The sequence below is a fragment of the Heptranchias perlo genome, chromosome 30, assembly GCF_035084215.1.
Source record: "Heptranchias perlo isolate sHepPer1 chromosome 30, sHepPer1.hap1, whole genome shotgun sequence".
Classification (NCBI taxonomy): Eukaryota; Metazoa; Chordata; class Chondrichthyes; order Hexanchiformes; family Hexanchidae; genus Heptranchias; species Heptranchias perlo.
In genome coordinates, this window is record NC_090354.1 from 9,067,980 (window position 1) to 9,084,031 (window position 16,052).

At 40.0% G+C, this 16,052-nt stretch overlaps 1 protein-coding gene across 6 annotated transcripts in view; it reads right to left on the bottom strand.

Moving 5' to 3' along the window:
- Nucleotides 1-16,052, bottom strand: part of raraa (retinoic acid receptor, alpha a) — a 484,346-nt gene that overhangs the window by 333,497 nt on the left and 134,797 nt on the right. For 2 of the 6 annotated variants that reach the window (XM_067968844.1, XM_067968845.1), the window contains exon 1: nt 10,255-10,430. The exons of the other annotated variants lie outside the window; for them this stretch is intronic. The gene's annotated coding sequence lies outside the window, so the exon portion shown is untranslated. Of the gene's footprint in view, nt 1-10,254; nt 10,431-16,052 lie in introns of those variants that run through there. 6 annotated transcript variants of the gene reach the window in all.

Here is a 16,052-nt window from a genome sequence, read left to right on the forward strand (position 1 = left end):
ATGGTTTCTGCTCCTGATCACTGCCCAGAAGTTACTGTGAAAGTTGGCTCAATTGGTAGCACTCTCACCTCTGAGGCAGAAGATTGCTGGTTCAAGCCCCACTCCATGATTTAAGTAAATAATCTAGATTGACATCTAGCACAGTACTGTTGGAAGTGCAGTCCGTTCTGGGGAAAAAAATTAAACTGAGCTGCTGCCTACCATTAAAACTCCTATGGTATCACTCACAGAAGCACAGGGATTTTTCACAGTGTCTGGGCCAACACTCCTCTCTCAACATCACCAAAAAATTGATTAACTGGTCATTCATCTCACTGCTGTCAATGGGATTTTGTTGTGCTCAAAATTGCAGCTGCATTTACCTACATAACAGCAGTCAGCGCACTTCAAAGTAATTAATTTTACATGAAGTGCTTTGAGATGTTTCTGAGAGATATAATGTGCTATATAAGTAAAAAACCTTTTTTTACTGAAGGGCTCCCAACACCCATTGAACCATATCCCAAAATGAGTCACTGCTTTAGGGTGGGTAAGGGACAGAAGAGAGAGAATAAAAAAGATAACAGATGTATCATATTTCAGATGGTACAGCAGATATTCAAGAATAAATGGATGTACTGTACTGTATGGCAGATAAAAATAATCCCTTTAGAGGATTTGGTGTACTCTTCCTATATTTATTGATTTATGGTTTCACGATTTATGTTTGGAAAAATAATTTGTGCTCCTTCATCTGGTTGTTCAATGCAGATTACATAGAAGCTCCAGGTACAACACGAAGATGTGCCTCTTGTGAAGCTGTCAATGAATGTTGAATATGTTGCTAGAGATGCAGCACTCTGGAGTGTCAGCATGTTTTACAGCAGATGGTAGGACACTTGATTCCCACATGATGAGTGTGCCATCAAATTTTGAGGGAAATGGAAAGTTTTTCCGTTCTTTAATCACAAACTCCAGTAAATACAGGTTACATGCAATAATTGCCTTCCTTTACATTGCCCTAATAACATGTCTCAATCCCATTTCCAGAAGAGGACCCTCCATCGCCCCCCCCACCCACCACCTCCCGCACACCAACATCACATTTCCACTTATGTAGCTTTCGGCTGAATTTGAGAGTCGTTTTGTGTCATGAACTTGTCCAATGGGAACCAGATTGAGACTGGTCCATTTAAGTTGACATGGGACTCTGAACAGCTACCACATAGTTAGGATTTTCATCCCATTTGTCTGGGCTGGAGTTAAAAGCTAGGTTTAGGGATATAAGAAAGCATGGAACAAGAAAATACCACTCAACCCATCAATCCTATTCCTCCCACAAACCATGTACAGTGTACTCTATCTTGGAGTATATTCCACTTATTTAATCTCTTTGAGGAAAGCTTAGTGAAGTTTCTCCCTGATCCCCCTCCCCAAAGATAACTGACCAAAGCATCTTTCCAAACACTTCCATTATTCACCTCCACCTGCCATGTGCAATCACTACCCCCTGTTTTATAAGCTCACTGAAATGTTTTCCTTTTTCCACATTGGAATCCTGTACACATTACTGAAAACTCTCCAGGCAACAAGGTAGTGCAGGAGCGATGTGGTTCAGATTCCTGTCTATGAGATGATTAGCGCAGATGTGAGAAGCTTTTAATCACTTCTTAACCATATTGGCAGGTAATTGGCCTTTGGAAATGGGTTAGGACACAGCAGAACAGGAGACTTTGTCTAATTTCATCTGCAGTAGATGTGTCTCATGTTCAGCAATGACATAGGAAGCTGCAGAGAAGTTTTAGGCCCATTTGTCTATGCCTGCTTAACTGAAGACGATGAAAGAGGTGAGTAGATATGAAATGAGAATTGATAAATCATGAAATTATTTTTCCCCAATTTTATCTCCACCTTTCTTGACTAAGGAGATGCATCGTTGTGCACAATACAGCTCATAGCTACTACCCCAATGTTTGGTGCAAGTCAATGCCCATGGTGATGGCAGTCTTTTGCCCTATTGCCCAAGTGGCCATTCCTCATGTGTGAGCCCTAAACAGCGAGTGCCAGTGGGCTATCCAACCATGAAACACACCAGAGCCAAGCCTGAACTTGTTCTCAATCCATGGCCATAAAGGTGCACTTTCCAGCAGGAGGATCACTGGATATTGATCATCCTCTCCCTACTCTGAGGTACTGAGGTGAAATGTAGCATGGCAATTCTGTATTGTACATTTAAATAGTTTTCTGTAGGATTATTTCTGAAATAGCAAAAAATGCGCCCAAATCCTTAAGTGTACGAGCATCCTGGATGTCAATACACGGTGACTGTACCTACCAAGACAAAGTAAAATTGCTATACCAGAACAAGATAACGTGCCCAAATTAATATTCCAGAAAGAGGCATTGCTACATGTTGTGTAAATTCTAAGGTCTGATTGGTTAGTTAGTATCCATTTATTCCTGGTAAAGAGAATTGGAATGAACAAAAATTCAGAATTCCTAAATTGTCAACATAAATAGGAGAAAGTGGATTAATTCCAAATTTCCAAATATTAACAGAAAGAAGTTGAAAAAAATGTATTGCATTTTAAAAAAATTGAAATTCTTAACTGTCAACGTAGGGGGGGAAAAAAAAAATCACAATATTTGAAATAACTGCCAAAATGGCTCACCTGGTACTATACAAAATCTTTGGAATGAAATAGATAGCCATTTAAACACATGCAGTTGTGTTTATTTTTCAATGAGATATTAGCTCCCACAAAGGCTCAGCAAGTTTATCCAGCAACTAGCTGACCCCTATGTACCAGGGAGGGGAAGGGAAGGGAATGGGGATGAAAGGGAAGCAAAGGAAAGGAAGGAGAGGGGAGAAGTGGAGGGAAGGAAGAAGAGGAGCGGAGGAGGGAAATAAAGGGAGACGAAGGGCGATGAGGTGAAAGGAGGAAAGGGAAGGGGAGAGGAAGAAAAAAAAACTGAAGGGATACACTAAGTTACACACCGCTACGCTTTAAGAGCAGAATATTACATTGCGCATTACATGGCATAATCTCCAACATACATATCCTCTGATCTCCCATGAGAAGAGCCACAGGACATCTGCTAGTATTCTATAAAGGACCTATGAAATCCAAACTAAATATACTGTAACCTTTTAAAACTCCCATGAATAGTCCAGGAAAAGCCAATATACTGACATTCGCTAAACAGTAGATGATACGAGATTGTAACTAAAGCTTTGTGTTAATCTCCTGATTCAGAGATGGAATAAGTTAAACTGCATAATGTGTTGTTTGATAAGGAGAGAATTATACAGTGTACAGGAGAACATATTATTGTGCTGGTATATTGGGAACAAAGGTTAAAACTAAAGGAATGAATCTAATACCAGTAGATTGCCTGAGGCATTGCCCATGGTGAGCGTAAGTTTGAAATTTTTTGATATACAAAATTGGAAGGATATTTCAGACACTCGCTCCACAGAGCTATCTAGTGTCCATAGCCTGAACTGTATCGTGTTAGCTGACGTAGCAAAATTGAATGGGAAATGTTGACATCGCAATTTACAATGGTAAATATTGACAGATAAATGTAACCAAAAATTGTGACAACAGGAAGTAAAGTTTGTGGACAGGAAACGCACACTCTATGCAAGATATTTAACATATAGAAAGTCAAAATAATGGAGAGAAATTATATAGAAATTCAAATGAAATTAATTAAAAATAAGATGAAATTGCACATTGGAAGGTTTTCATACAATTGTAGAGACTTATGAATAATGGGAATGGGAATTAAAATAAATTAATGTTAAAATGAATTAATGTGAAATATACGAAATAATACAATGTATTTTATATATAGTGATTATACATATAAAATATAACTGATGTAGAGTAAATATTTTTGTATGATGTGTGTATTTAATGGAATATTTATGGAATATTTTGTACAGGGATAAAATAAAATCTTCATAGATTCTTTGAGTGATGGTGGAAGATTGTGTTTATGTTGGTGAGTATCAGATAATGGGGGTGTTACGTGGTAGGAATTCGGGCATCGTGTTTCAGAGTAAGATCTATTTTCAAATGAGACGGGGTGATGTTATTATTGTTGTATGTGAAGTTTAATTTGTCCACTTTTCACCATCTACATTTCCCTTGACCCTTTCCCCTCACCATTTCTCCTTTTTACCTCCCCTTCTCACTCACCAACTGTTGCACCTCTACATCCATCCTGGCTGACACCGGCTAACAATACAGACCAGGGATCAAAGATGGAACTTTCCTGATCTGTGCTCATCACAATCTGTCTAAATAAACTGACCGCATTAACCAACCCTGCTTAAAAAAAAGTTTATTGTGGCCACGGAACGGAGAAAGATGGAGGCACAGAAGATCTGAGACAGGAGAGAGTTAACGAGTCAGAGAGAAAGGAGGATAGAAATGCACACGCTGGGAATAGGATGTACACTCACACACAAGGCTTACAAACTCACTGACCCTTTATGCCTTGTTTTAAAAATATGCAACTGAGTAGGGATTAGTTTAAAATGAGGAACAACAAACCTATCTCAAATCCTGGAGCAAATTAGGATTAGTTAAACATTTGTGGCAGGAGTGGAATCATGAACATTTATATGAAAAACAATCGGGAACCACTACTGTTTCCTTGCTTATGGAATCCTCAAGACATCACAAGAAGACACAGCTGAGATCTGAGAGTACTGGCAGTGTTACTATGTCAATACAAAACAGCAGCAGGGAATGCGCGTAGCGAATCGTGGTTCGAGAAGGCTGATAAATGGGGAAAATGTGCAAATTTATGTGACCAACCCTGTGCAGGGAGCAGAATTTGTGTAAATCACAGACACGCACTGTTAAACTGTAGCAGTTAATCAGTAAGGAACAGAAACTCAAACAGAAGTTTCAGGTGAGGCAGCCAGACATCTAAGCTTCATGTTCAAACGGTAGTCGATGGCTTCCGAATGAAATTCCTGGGTGACCAGACCAATATTTTTGTGTCTTACACAAATATTTAGCGAACAACAACAGGAACTAGGCCATGTTTTGACTGAGGTTTGCGTTACACAGGACAAGATACCTTTGTTGGACAAAACTGTTTCTCTCTCCATTCCTTTTTCCACCCTGCCCTCCTTCCTCTTCTGAAGGAACTAATTCCTCACTGAGCTACAATTCCACAATTGCTGGGCATCCTCCAGTAATTCACCCAAATGGCCACTTCATATGTGAGCATGAACAGCGAATGTGAACAGACTATTTTATCATGGGAGGCACTGCAGCTGAGCCAATCCTGCCCTCACCCGATGTGCACACGGTCACTTGCAACAAGATTCAATGGATAGTAATCAGGAGCAAGAATCCTGACAATCTTCCCCTCCCTAACCTGAAGGCACTTATGCCAATTGCAATATCCTACCACTGCCCAACTGAAATCAGCTAATTCGGCACTAACCAAGGATCAAACTTGGGACTTTCCTGATCTGCATGGTTTAGCTACACATTGCCTTTACTAGTAGAATCATCCGGATAGCTAACACTTTATTTTAAATTAACTTTATCTATGAATTTTTAGTTTAAAATAGTGCTCTGCAAGAAGTAAATTTCTCAAAGTCAAGTTCAAAACTTTTTGGTGGCACATGATGTAATATATATGTAATACAGGCTAGTTGATCTCCCGTAGCATTGCACATGGAAGTTAAAACCAAGTGTAGTCTTCAGGTGAAACAGAATTAAAAGGCGGGGAATAATTGGTCCTGGACACTCAGATTTAATTTAGTCCCCATGTTAAAGTCATATTGTTATTTTTATATTATATTTTATTTGAGATTATTTGTAGTTTAACACCAAATTTACGGCAATTTTGGAAGCAATGGAGTTCCTAAAGCCTAGGAGTTTCCCTACAGTATAGCCTGAGGAGCAGGGAGACACAAAACTGAGGTGCCAGTGCCATCACTGATGGGAAGGGGTAATTATAACGTGGCAAGTTTGCAGAGGCATTATAAATGTAGACATAGAAATTTATAATGGAAAAAGTTGACAACAGGAACTAAGATTTTGTAGACAGAAAGTGTGTGCAGACGCAAGGTTTTTAATATAAGATATATGTGGAGTGTCACAAGCAACAAGTCGTGGACCCAGCAGGGACTGTATGACAATTAAAGTGGGACTTATCTTTTTGTGGCTCATACTTGGTGAGGGAGAACCTTGTCACGAGCTGCCACCAAGCAAGTAAGGAAGAGGCATTATTGAATCCTACTCAAAGGCTGTTTTCAGAAAATAGAACCTAAAGATAGGAGGGGATTTGCTTTTTTCAAAAAAAAATTGGAGAAAGCATTTTTTTTTTTAGAAAGGTTGCAAATAGAAGAGGTAAATTTGGAAATTTAGCCCAGACATGTAGCTTTTCTCGCCCAGGAGTTAATATCAGGGAATTAGGTACATGTTCTGTGTAATTTTCTTGAAGTTCTGCAAATTAAAAAAATTAACCCCCTGAATCCCAAGGATCTTTCAAAGATGCATTGAATTTAGTAAAACAGTAACATTGCTTCAGTTGTTTAAAACAATATTATTCAGACAATGGGAAGCTAAATACTGGTAGAGGGAGAACAATTTGGAGTAAGAATTTCTTGACAGAACCAAATGCAGATTTCCTACTGGATAACATCTTATGCAATCACTGATACTTATTCGGAAACTGCAACAAGGTTAACGGGAGTCCGAGCCCTTGATGGTCACGATGAACGGACTGCACAGAGCAGGAAGAGAAAAATACAGGTACAGTATCCGTTGTATGATCAAAGCAGTATGAGCTTTATTATTAAGATGCACTGAGACCAGTAAAATTCACAGCCTAGACAAATGTGAAAATTCACCTCACACGAAGCTGAAAATACCTTTTGCAGAATTTCCTGTCCCCATCCTTCAGTTTTCTCTGGTTCTCCTCTCCTTTCATCGAGGTGCCAACCCATTCTGTCTATACCATGTGCCCTATGGTAACCTTGCCCTATTCTTCATGTGAGAGTCTGGACAGTGAGTTTCAGAATGTTCAAACATGGGGCCATCAGTGCCTAGCTTAATCCTATACCCAGCAACCATACATGCACATTTTCCAGATGGTATCATTGAATGGTGAACTATCTAACATGTGGGCATCACAGTTAAGCTTGAACTGTCTTCACTCAACATCCAGGCATATTTCCCAGCGGAAGCCACTGAATAGGATCAAGAATGGAAGTCCTGGATGATTTTTGCTTCCCCTTCCTGGTCTGGGAATGCTAACACCAACTACAGAAGTCCCTTTGCCTCACCTCTTCCCTCTTCAGCTCCCGCCAGCTGATGTCAGTGAACTCAGCGCCAGTCAGGGATCAAATTTGTCACTTTCCAAGTTTGGATGGCTTAGTGCATTTATTCACTGAGCACAAATATGACATTTTATTTCACAGTTTTATCCTGAAAATAGAGTGCGGTGTAAATATTACAGGGTAAATTTTAACAGTGAGGACTTCCAGTAAAGAGCCTCGTTGAACAAGAGGGCAGATGAGGCAGTTGGGTATGGAGGCCAGTATGGCCGAGGTGCAGCCCTCTCAATTTTCGGGTTATTCATTTTAAAGACAGAAAAATCAGGATGGTTGCTAATCAGGCACAGTGACCATTGCAACCAATTGCTTGAAGTGACCTCCCATTGAGCGAGGCTCTGAGCCTGGTAAATTAGCTCTTAATTTACCTCAATATACATTTGAGAATTTGAATAACTTTACTTCGCAAAAGAACTCCGCTGCATCTTTATTTCACTTCCCGCTGAAATACTACAGCCATAAACCAGTAATTACTTAAAGAATTAAAATTGTTTTTTCATTTAAAAAAAAGTGGAATTCATTTAAACCATTTAACATTTTAGAAAACTGAAGCCATTTTGGTGGAACAGTTTATTAAACTTACAAAAGAAAATGTAAGTAGGTTTCTAGCTGTTTTTATATTGGTCGCCAGCCTCCAGCTCCTGCAAGCATGGGTCACTTGTAGCTGGCGACAATATTAGGATAAACTTGCTGGATTTTTTAAGGCACGCAGCCCAGAAGACCCGATTTTTACTGGTCTGCCTGGGGCCAGTAAATGTGCTGTTCTAGTAGCAGCAGCATCTTTCAGCAATGACATAACACCATGACATCACCACGCACGCACAATGATATCCTCTCTGCAGCTATCACTTTGCATATGCAGACTAGCCAAAACGTCACCACCAGCCTGCACATATGCAGAATAGCGAGCACCACAGTGTATCTGGTTTATATGAAAGCCAGCTGCACTACCTACAAGTGCAGGGAAACAGCATAGTTAACTTGCTTCCTCAATACACAGGCAGTAACATATAAGCAGGTTCAGTTTTCAATTTTTTTTCCATCCCTATACTCATCCACTGCATGTGGCAGTGACTTGCACTGGAGTCACATTCCCACATGCAACAGCAGCCCCTCTGGATCCCTCATCCAAGTGGCCATTCTTCACCTGTGTCTTCAGGATATCAGACATCAGATCGTAACCCAATGGCTACACAAATGTACTGAATAGTAACCAGGAGTATATACCGTACCTTAATTTTTTTCCCCTTCCTAGCCTGGGGATGCTGATTACGATTGTAGCATCCCACTGCTACTTCAGCTGAAATTAGATAACTCAGCACAGGCTCGGGATCAAATCTGTGTGTCTCATTACTACATTGCATTTACTCATATTTACTCACTGAGTCATTGGAGGCTGAGTTCTGCTATTTATTAAAGATATTTCTTGAAATATACTAACATGTCTCAATAATCATACAAATTATTTTTATTCTCAACAATTTTCTCCCCTTTCCTCCTTCCCTAAAGGATATGTGATACGCCTTCCTGCTGTGGTATGGTCCGACACGTGCCTGTCATCCTCTGATGCCTTGCCAAAATAGCATTCTTCATGTATGAACCCTGACTGTGAGTGCTGATAATCTAATCAACCTCAGGGGGCATCACAGCCAACCTATTCCTGTCCTCATGCAACATTCATTCACGTGCACTTCGATTCAGGATTAGTGAAGAAGAACTTACATTTATATAGCACCTTTCACATCCTTAGGATGTCCCAAATCACTTCACAGCCAATGGATTACTTTTGAAGTGTAGTCACTGTTGTTTTGTGGGCAAATGCAGCAACCAATTTGCACACAAGGTCCCACAAACAGCAACAAGATAAATGACCAATTTTCTCCTCCCTAATTCGGGACCACTGAAGTGATTTGTTACGTCACCACTACTGCCCCAGCTAATATCAGCTAACTCAGTACAAACCAGGGATCTCAGTTATTTCCTCGCTGAGCCATCAAGGGAACCATTTCATAACTTTAGCCAATTTAGTTTGAGCTCATGTTCTTAATGGGGAATTTTTCATTTAATTAACAAAGAGCATGAGACTGATAATCAGACAGTGCAGTGTGATTTACCATCTTAGGCTGTTGATGTACTATTTTAAAATCCTAATAACAACTCACTTCATTATAGGATAAATTCACCAATTCCTGTGGGAAGTCACGCAGGTTGGAGAATTGGTACTACAGTGTCATCGCTCTATTTCCAACCTGTGCTCTGTTCGAGTGACCCTCCCCGCTGGGAGTGTGGGATTGGTGAACTTACCATCATACGTAACACATTGAGAACCACTGATTGATATATACTGTATGCCCAGACTTGCCATCATAGCTGTAGCATATCATTACAGAGCCCTCCCAACCCTGACATTCAATTAGTCTGGAAAAAACTTTCTTTTTTAGTGATCTTTAAAAACATATACAAAGCCATGAAAATAAAGCATGATCGTTATAAGTTATGCATATAATTGAGCAACACTGTATAAAACCTAATCCATGACTAAAAGTAATCCACAACTATTAATCATCTTTCCTGGACTTTGACAGACAATAGATTATTTCTCAACAAAGTTGCTTCAGCTGCAATATTAATTTATAAAAACTAAAGAAAAATTAAAAACACACCAGGAAACCATGTAAAATATGACACTTTATCCTGTGACTCGTAATCTAATTAATATTTAACATCTGTCTTAACAAAACAAAAATAATTTCAATCAGCCAACTAGAGCAACAACAGCAAACAATGTAAAACTTAAGGGAATTGCATGTCAGCGAGGCCTAACTTGTACAAGCTGAGTAAATGCAGCTCTACCCACAGTCCCCCCCCCCTCAAAATACCCAACTACCCATACAGCTACATACCTTCACAGGCCTCAGAGTCTTGCTAAATAAAGAAATATGTCCAAAGCTGAAACCTTCACATCTAAATCACTCGCTATTTAAAAAAAAAGGCAAAGAAAAGTACAGCTGCATCGCAGTTTAGACCAACACAGACTGAGGAAGGAAATCTGCTTCACCAACTCTTCAGAATCTGCCATTAATCTGCACATCCTGTGTTATGCTCCACCTCTGCTTCCTAAGGACAGCAGAAGTCATGAGACCCAGACCTGCAGTGCGCATGGGTGCCAGCAGCAGCACAGAGTTTTGTCTGTGTGCCAGTGGTTCTAGTGTGGCGTGCATTCAGCCGTAAATCACCAATGTCAGCTTGAGTCACAGTCACCCTGCCTAAGCAGATTTGACATTTACAGCACACAGAGCAAGGGAGAGAGAGAGAGAGCTCGGAACAAGACTGCTAATATAAGTGAAGGTTACTGTGTTTGCTTTTGAGAGTTTAGCTCCTTCATTGGCACAAATTTGTCATTGCCTGACATCTGTTCCTGCCATTTGTATCAACTCATTCTGCTCTGGTTATTGACCAAGCAGTAACAATATGGTTATAATGAACATTCTAATATGTTTTATGCTGGAAGAGGGGAACAACACTGCTGATTAAACCATGAGGTGCAGCTCAAGTACTTGAATCATCTCTCAAGGAGCCTATTCCAGTATAAGCACGACAGAACATTCATTATAACCATTAGTAGATGAGGGGGAGGGAAGAGGGGAAGGGGGGGGTTGCGAACATGAGCCAAAAGAAGCCGTTTAACAACTCATACAGCCCTACCTCTGATCTGTTAAGCTTGTTCCAGGAACGCTGTTATTTGTCATTAACTGTTGCATTTTTATATTTAGCAGATTTTCCATCCGGATTCAGGAGATCAGCTTCCACGTGCTGTTCTCCCCCTTGTCTACTCAATATCTGGAGTCGGTCTCTGTAACGCTGGATATAGCGACCCAGAGTCCGAACATACAGGACAGGTTCCCCAAGTTTACTTCAATGAAACCAGCAGCCTTAACGCAGCAAGCATATTTATAGACCCACATTCCTGTAGGTCTATAATACCCCTGGTTCCCTGAATATTAGGTTTCTTACACGATGGAATGCAGCCAATGGAGGGCGAGCACTTGGCTGCACATCCGTAACGTAAAAGTCTTAAGACCGTCAATTAAAGTGACAGTCTGCCTGCTTCTGCTGTGGTATGCTGACATCAAGACCAATCAGAGAAACTTTTTGAACTAGTCATTTTTTTTGGGTGGGGGTGAGGCAAGGGACAGGGGCAGTTATTGTCTAAAAGGTTTACACATATTTGTACTCATAATTTTCTAGAATGGATCAACAGCATGAATAATGTTGAAATACCAAAAAATGAAGTTGAAAGAGGGGATATTAGTTGACACAGGGCTCAACATGTCCAATCACTGCAAAGCAGTAATAAACAAAGCCAACAGAATGCTGAACTAGAGTCTAGAAATTACTGTTGCCGATATTAGCGAATGAATGCTTAGTGCATTCATATAACGTTGCTTTGTCTGCTGTCTTAACACAAGCATTAACCCATTTATTTCAGAATTCCGATACCATAATTTGGTCTCTGCACCTTTTGTATAATATGTGATTTTTGCCAGCACTACTTTGATTTTACGTATGGTTACTCTGCTGTTGGACACTTTTGTTCGGTGTCTAGGCCACAATCCTAGCCTGGACCCCCAAGTGAGTGACACTTTCATTCTTCAGCAGGTAGGTCTGCCTGGTCTAACCAAGCATAACTCTGCCAACCCTTTGCCAGGTTCCACTAAGGACTGGGAAAGCAGGTCTTGTTCTGTACTCCCCTCTCTTATGCCAATGGCCTTGTTTGGGGCGGGGGTAGGCTCCGTCCCCACTAAACCAATCCAGAAATCCTGTGCAAGACCGGGACCCAGATACATTCAAGTTATGGTAGTAATGCACCAGAAAGACTGCGGATTTTTGGGCCCACTGGGCCCATCCAACACACAATCCGTTTTGTGGCAACTATTTCCTCTGGCGGGGGAGTACAGAACAAGAGGGCATACATAAAACCTTAAAATTAGAGGTAAGCCATTCAGGGATGATATCAGGAAGCACTTATTCACAGAAAGGGTAGTGGAAATCTGGAACTCTCTCCCCTAAAAAGCTGTTGCGCTGGGGGTCAACTGAAGATTTCAAAACTGAGACTGATAGATTTTTGTTAGGCAAGGGTATTAAGGGTTACAGAACCAAGGCGGGTAGATGGAGTTAAGATACAGATCAGCCATGATCCGACTGAATGGCAGAACGGGCTCAAGGGGCTGAATGGCCTACTCCTGTTCCTATGCATAGCCAAATTGATGATATTTTCATTCAATCTCATCAAAAGCACTTTATCGGTCACTAATTTTAAAAACTACATTACGTATATATATATTTTCTTATGCTATGAGCAGAAATGATAAAATAAACACAGAGGAGGGGAGGGGATAACTCAGTGGATATATTTATTAAATGAGCAGACCTGTTGTCACAAAGTTCTTGTGACTGTCACTCGTTTTATTCAGTCACATTCACTCATTGTATGTTATATTAAACAGGATCGCAATATGCATTCTCTGTACTCAGGAATTTTTCAAAGAATTGTGGACAGACCAACATCACTAGGTTAGATAACTCATCCAATCTGATGACAGTGCTTTAGGCACTGCATAGTGTTGTTGCTGACAATGGAAATGTGATGCCACCAAAGGGGAACAATTCTGAAGCAGTGCATTTGAACGTCAGACTTCGGTTTCCTGTTGGTGATTGTTTTGAGTGGGTTAAAAGGTTAGGGAGCCATGAATGAAGAGGCAAGGATAGATCTCTACAAAGAGCAGGAAATAAAGTGGGAAAACAGAAAAATGGAGGAAGATTGAGGGGCAGATGAAAAAAGAAGAGAGGGAAAAAGATGAGAGATAAGAAAAGGTAGATCATTTTGGGAAACCTAATTCTGTAACAGATAGTCGGACAGAAAAGAAAATGCCATAGCCTCCACAGAAATCCAATAAAATCTAGAAGGGAAATACTTCACTTCAGACTCTTAATTTTAGGCGCCATCTTGAGGCAGGCAAAAACAAAATTGGGCTACAGACCCCTTTCCAATTCCGCTATGCTGAAAAAACACACATGTCGGCAAAAGATAGTGATTGCTTAGTTAGCAACTACAGAACTATAAAAAAGAATTAAAAGTAAGCAATAAAAATCTCACATTTTTAAGATTTGAGCTTAAAACTATATTGCAAACCAGTCTCTGTGGCTCCTTCCTGCTCGTTTTATCTTCACACTTCGGCAGTCTTACAAACTCTGGGCTTTTGCTCCCAAGTCAAACCTTCTGAAGTCGGTTTTGGTTACATTTACAAAATTATATTTTTTCCTCCTTCTCTAGATCTTCTGATCTCCTAGGCGCCGTATTCTCTGAATTTACACTTATGTTGTGTCTTGTTCTGTTTTAATTTTGGGCTGTCAGTTACCCTCAGATCACTATCTCATTCCCTCTCTGGTTGGTCTTCCTACTCAGATTTTCTGTTTTGTCTCTTACTATAGCTTCGCTATAAAATTTAATGTAAAGATATAGTTACAATTCCCACTGTGCACATATCATTTTCTGTATCCTCTAAATTTAGCTCTGCTCAACTCCTGCTATGAATTATTCCATTTTAAGCCTCAGGTCACAGGTATATTTTAGCTACCGACCCAAAACCAGTAAGTCAGCTGCAAAAGCAATAGTTCCCCTGGCAGCCAATAGGAGCGAGCAGCAGGAGCATTTGATTTCTCCGAACATTAAAAATGTTCCATTCAAAGTTTTAAAAGGTTCCAAGAGCTCCAACAAACCATTTGGGCAATTTTGCATCAGACTGGAGTCATACTGCTAATGGTGTGTGTACCCAAAGCAGTGTGAGACAGCCTCTGGAAGGGAAAGGGATCACTCTGCCTCACTTTACTTTGCTCAGGCTTCAAATTGAAACCTGTCACCCAAGTAACACGGCTACTTTTCATGTCAATGTACACCTGAAACCACTTTATAGTGACGCAAAAGTGGCAATGTAACTCAGTCTAGTCTCTGAGGATGTTTTTCTTTTGGATTATTGGGTAGTACAACCATTACTGTTACTTTTTCTATCTTTGTTATAATCTTTATACTATTTTCAAATTATGTATGAAAATTTATGAATTGTACTTTCTGTTTCTAAAATGTTATTATAGCCTGGAAGTTACTGTAAGAGATATTGGAGGATGAATGTTTAACATAATCATATAACATTCCTTTGTCTGCTATTTTTACAAAGGCACTGACTTGTTAATTTTAAATAGATTAACCTCTCCGCTAAAATAGCAACAAAGGAATTCATGAACACTGGCAACAGTATTCTTAGGGCTTAGGTTTCTATTTAACTGTGGTGGGGATCACAGTTGAGCCCAATCGTATGCTCACCTAATGTCCACTCATGCTTTTTCCAGGAGTCATCATTGGAAAGTGATCAGGAGAACAACCTTAACTGATTCCACCCACCCCCTCCCCCTTAACCTGGACACTGAGGTCAACTGGAACTAATTCAGCACATACCAGAAATCGAAGCAGGTTTTCTGGTCTATAAGGCCCATCACTATACCAGACAGTGCCTTTGGCAGCTAGGCCATCACAGAAGCCCTTAAAGTTACCTAGAGATGATTGCTCATCTAGTCAGTAACCAGCTTCATGATCATAAAATTAAAAATTACAAAATTATAGTACTGGAAGCACCCATTTACATAGGACATTAAGCAAAAATCCACTGGAAGTGGATCTATAAGTTGACCTGTTGCCAAATCTGGCCCTTTTATACTACTGAATTCAGTAATAATGGATAAACGGGCACGTGCAAGATTGGGACATACATAGTTGCTCCAAAGTCATCAATGCAACTTTAACGGAATATGCGTAGTTAATACGACGTCACATTTCAGACTTTGGCAGTCTGTTTGGAACCCACTCTAATGTCAAGGAAGGTCAAAATAGACCAATGTAGAAAATCGATGGCCAGCCTACATGAGCAGGCTGAGAGCTGTCTGTCTGCGAACACACTTAAAATGACAGACTTAATGTTGGTACTGTTGTTGATCATTGCTCATGTTTGCCAGTACGGCACACAAGGGTTGCAGGCACCTGCCAAAACCCCCATCTTAAGGAGCGTCTTGCTGCCTCTGACAGTACTGGCATCGCTATTTTGGCTTTATGTTGTTGCTTTTGACAGTAGGCATCTCTGTAAAGTAAAAAAAAAGGAGCATCATGCTAGAATTTTCAATGCCATATTTGAAAACGAATGTGCTTATTTGCAGTTTAAATTTAATTACTGATCTTGAATGTCACAGGAACTGATTTTGACTGTCAAAACATTTATCCGGAAATCTGAAAGCATATGAAAAAGGAATACAGTCAAACAAATGCTTTAACTTTCCCTGAGGGAGGTTAAGAAAAACTGTTCGACGTACTGAAATGAAAAAAAAATTCCTCTCAGCACAATGCAGCTTCATATTCTAATAATTGCTGTTAAAACAGTATCAGCAAGTTTATTATTACTTTTCCTATTCTCTGGTTTCACCTAAAATCTCACTGTGTGCATTTGCCATACTCTCTATAAAACTCCATAATTCAGTCTCTTAATTGTGCTGATAATCCTTTGAAAAATAAATTCTAACTTTCTTGTCTCCAGAGTGTTAAGTGTTTGAGTAGCATTAGACTGGACTTGTAATGCAAACAATCAAGTATAAAGGC